The 4,801-nt window shown below is 37.7% G+C and overlaps 1 pseudogene; it reads left to right on the top strand.

Annotated features, from left to right (window-relative positions):
- The first annotated feature begins 3,677 nt into the window (after nucleotides 1-3,677).
- On the top strand, nucleotides 3,678-4,594 carry LOC103265857 (annotated as a pseudogene).
- The last annotated feature ends 207 nt before the right edge of the window (nucleotides 4,595-4,801 follow it).

Raw genomic sequence — 4,801 nt, 5'->3', positions numbered from 1 at the left:
TTCCGCCTCAGCCTTCCAAGTAGCTGGAACTACAGGTGCGTGCTACCATGCCTGGCTAATTTTTTTGATTTTTATTGTAGAGATGAGGTCTCATCAATTTGCCCAGGCAGGTCTTGAACCCGTGGGCTCAGGCAATCCATTCACCTCAGCCTCCCAAAGGCGCGGGATTACAGGCTGAGTCACCGAGCCCGGCTTATTTTCTTCCTTTGATTGTGCAATATAAACAAAAAGAAAAGTACAAAACTATAATTATTCCACTTCTGTAGAAGAATGCATCACATTTTACCACTGATAATTGCTGGAGAACTTTTTAACTTTTTTTGGTTTATTTTGATTTTTCATGTTCCTTGTGTTGGTGTCTGTGTTTTGAAGAAACAGTGCTTTTTCCCAATCTCACAGAGTAATGTTGACTATAGGAAGTCCTCACTCCTTTTCCTTTATTCCTAGCTGTCCCAGGCATCCAGGATCAGCCAGTCTTTCAGTACATGGTATGAAGTGAGATGGAAACCAGCTCCATGGGAGCCACACAGAAAGTATGGAGATAGGGCTTTCATTTCTCTCCTCTATTCTGAGCCTTTTCCCAATCTTGAAGAACTGTGCCAGCTATAGGAGGACAATCATCCCTTTTCTTTAGTTCTGTTTTTTTTATTTTTTATTTTTTTTGAGTTGGAGTCTCACTCTGTCGCCCAGACTGGAGTGCAGTGGCCACTCCCGGCCACTGCAGCCTTGACCTGCTGGGCTCCGGCGATCCTTCTGCCTCAGCCTTCCAAGTAGCTGAAATTACAGGCGTGCGCTACCACGCCCGGCTGATTTTTTGATTTACTGTAGAGATGAGGTATCACTGCCCAGGTGGGTCTCGAACCCGCGGGCTCAGGCAATCCACTCACCTCAGCCTCCCAAAGGCATGGGATTACAGGCTGAGCCACCGAGCCCGGCTTCTTTAGTTCTTAGTTGTTTTAGGCATCTGGGCTCTAGTACTCTTTCAGCACTGGATATGAAGTGAGACAGAAATTGGTCCCCTAGGGGAGTGCACTGAAATGCCAGGAGGCCAGATTACCAAGTACACACTCCATTCTTTTCTTCCCCAGTGCTAGAAAAGTCAGGCGTGATTCTCTTGGCTCTGCCCTAACCTAGTTTGGGGTAGGGGCTGATGTAGGGAAAGTTAATTTGTTCTTCTTTCTGTAATAGTGTGAATTTCCTCAGCTATGTGCTTGTCTGGGATGCTACAACTTATTAATTAGATTCTGTATATCTCATAAAGGTATTTTAGTCCAAATATTGTTTTCTTGATGTTTCTATGGGAAGAAAAGGGCTAGTACTTCCTACTCTGTCATTTTGCTCTAGTAACAGGATTTTCTCACAGGATTTTTTATTATGTGAAAAAATGAACGTGATATTAATGGAAAGGATATAAAACCATAGATTTCATTCCAATTTTGTAGACGGATACAGCACATTTTTACTGGAGAGCATCTCTGGTGAACATTTTTACTTTTTTGGGGTATTTTTCAAATTTTTGAAGCACATATTACTTAGGAATTCAGAAAAAGTTAAATTAGCTTTGCATAGCTCTTAGCTTTATAAGAACTTAATTTACTTTAAAAATTATTTGAAAAGCTAACAAACTGTATCATAGTAAAAGTTAACATAAGAATACTCTCTGGAAGATTTCCAGTTTTAGTTCCACCTATACAATATTTCAAAATGTCCTAGAGATGTTAGAAACATGCCACTGAAGGGCAATGCAATACAAATTCTTTGTAACTGCAGCAACAAAATGGTAATAATTTTGTTACAGTAAAGGCAACAATAGATACACAGACTTTCCTTATACACATAATGAAGTTACAGAGATTTGTGATATTATACAATGAATTCCTCTCCTTTTCTAAAGAAGGAATCAAAATGACTTATGTAAGACTAGTTAAGGCAGAGCCAGACAGCATATCTAGGTTTTGACACTGACTTAGTTTATGCTTTTTCTAATAATTAAACCATTTGATTGAATACAACTATTTTATTGAAAGTGATGAGAACAATTATAAGTGGCGTATTTTAGAGCAATATATGATGAACATTTGCAAAAAAAGTTTGTAGGTACTTATTTTTCAATTCAAAATAAAAATGTATTAAGTGATGTGGAAAATAATTTTAAAATTTAGAAAAACAGAAAAAAATTTGGCAAACCAAGAACAGTTTTCAAATATATCATGTTGAAATTACAGGAACTGTATATAGCCTCCAGGTGGCTCACTGTTGTTTCAGACGGTAAAAAAAGGGACGGAAAAGAATATGTAGGCAACAACATTAAAATAAAACTACTGAAACTACTAAATGGCAATAAATAGATGGCTCATTTAGGGCCAGGTTATACCAGTAATAAGGGAATGGTGCCAATAATCCTTTTAATTAAAGGTGAAATCTGTAACTTGCATTTTACTTATTTGGTTCATTCATTCATTCATTGTTAAATATCAGGTGAACTAAAGGAGTCACAGGGCTAATTCCGGCAAAATGTCCACAATATACATCTGCTGAAAAGGCATGTAACAGAAAATACTGGGAACACATTACAGTTGGTTGAAAGTTTTTTCTTTCAACTTTATTCTTCAAATTAATGTAGTTTTGGTTCCTATGGTAATACTAATAGGGAACAATCTATTTACTGGTTCCTTTGCAAATCCTAAAATGTGTTGTGAAATAGCACAGAATCATAAACAGTGCTTGACAATCTTTCTAACACATGCAAAATGCCATACTATCACCACCAAAAGAATCAATCTTTTCTACTTAATTTAATCCTTCTTTAACAGTATTTTAAAAAGTCATCAATTCCAGATCTAGATCTAATAACACCATTAAGTACTTACAGCTTAGAAACTCAGTCTACATACGACTCCCTTATTCTTTGCTTATTACTAAAATATGTATATTGTGTGCCAAAGTGAAAAATTACAGTGGTTAGAGTCCAAATACCCATGAGCTTTATTAGATTCTTGGAGTAGAAATAAAGGTTTTAAAAATAATAGTTAAAAAAAAATCAGGTGATACCAAGGAATTATTGAAAACCATTAAATGTATTAATGGACTGGGTGCAGTGGCTCACACCTGTAATCCTGGCATTCTGGGAGGGTGAGGCAGGAGGACTGCTTGAGACCAGAAGTTTGAGACCAGCCTAGGCAACATAGCAAGACCTTATCTCTAAAAAAACCAAAAAGTTAGCTGCATGCAGTGGCATGCGCCTGTAGTCCCAGCTACTTGAAAGGCTAAGGCAGAAGGATCACCTGAGCCCAGTAGATCGAGGCTGCAGTGAGTTGTCATTGTGCCACTATACTCCAGCATGACAGACAGAGCGAGACCCTAACCCCCATCCAAAAAAAGAAAAAGTGTATTAATGACATTGCAGTTATATATTAAAATGTCCATAACTTTCAGAGCTGCACACTTTAGTGTGTAGGGTAAAATGACATTGATTCCTAGGATTTGCTTTAAAATATTTCAGTAAAGAAAAAAGAAAGCAAGCTACCCAGCCAGGCACTCGCACAGCTGCTTTTGAAAGGCCCAGAGTGAGACACGGCCAGGGAGTCCAGGGACACTAGGCTGCCAGGCATGGATCCTCAGTGCTGGAGCTGGGCTGAGTTGCTGCTGCACCATGAGGAGCAGGTACTTAAGAGATTATGGCATCTGCAACTCACAATGTTAAAAACTGAAACTTTTGTAAAAATAATGAGGATCATTCCACTGATCTTCCTAGAAAAAGGATCTCTAATTTTACTAAAAAAAATATGAAAGAGGTTAAGAAATCTCCAAAACAGCCGGCTGCTTTCATAAATAGAGCAGTTGGACAAGCTGTGAAAAGTCCAGATAAACTACAGAAGGTGTTCTATCACAGAAAGAAAGCGCATCATCCCTTTCCAAATCCTTGTTACAGGAAAAAACAGTCTCCTAGAAGTGGGGGCTGTGACATGGCAAATAAAGAAAATAAACTGGCCTGGCTTGTGCGGACCACCTGCTTGAAAAATTACGCTATGATAGTCGAACATATTTGGTTAACTCCAGTGATTCTGGTTCTTCGCAGACAGAAAGCCCATCATCAAAACATAGTGGGTATTTTTCTGAGGTTGCTCAGGAACATGAAACAATGGCCCAAGTTTTGTTCAGCAAGAATTTGAAACTGAATGTAGCTTTAACTTTCTGGAGAAACAGTAGTATAAGTGAACTTGTAGTTTATTTGGTGAGGACAGAAGATCTTGGAGTTGTGGTAGACTGCCTTCCTGTAAACTCACCAATAGTTTACAGGAAGAAAAACAATAAATCTCACTTTGCAGTTATGTAGACTTGTTCCTCTAGTAAAGCCACTACTTAAAAGCAAATCTGAAGAATTTGTTATAGTTGGTTTGAACTGGCTTAAAGCAGTCATAAAAAGATGATGGTCAGAACTATCATTTAAACCAGAAATTATGATGGAAATATTCAGATTTTAAAACAACAGTTAAGTTGATTGTGGGAACAGGAAAATCATCTTACTTTGGTTCCAGGATATACTGGTAATATAGCCAAGAATGTAGACGTTTATTTATTACAGTTGCATTGAGAGATTTCATGTACTAAAGAGCATTTGAGTATTTAAAACATCCTTGGACTGTATGATGTACATAAAAAGGTCTTATCTGAGAACTGTGAACTTTTTCTTTCAAAAAGTCACATAATAAAGCCACTAATGAAACCCTAACGATCTACTTCACATTGAAGTGGAAAAATATCCAAAAGTTGCAGCTTCAACTTCAATGATATGAAAGTG

The sequence above is a fragment of the Carlito syrichta genome, unplaced genomic scaffold (genome assembly GCF_000164805.1).
Source record: "Carlito syrichta isolate Samal-C Ts95f unplaced genomic scaffold, Tarsius_syrichta-2.0.1 Scaffold306891, whole genome shotgun sequence".
NCBI classification, from domain to species: Eukaryota; Metazoa; Chordata; class Mammalia; order Primates; family Tarsiidae; genus Carlito; species Carlito syrichta.
The sequence above is the reverse complement of the archived record's forward strand: the minus strand, read 5'-3'. Positions and strand labels throughout refer to the sequence as shown.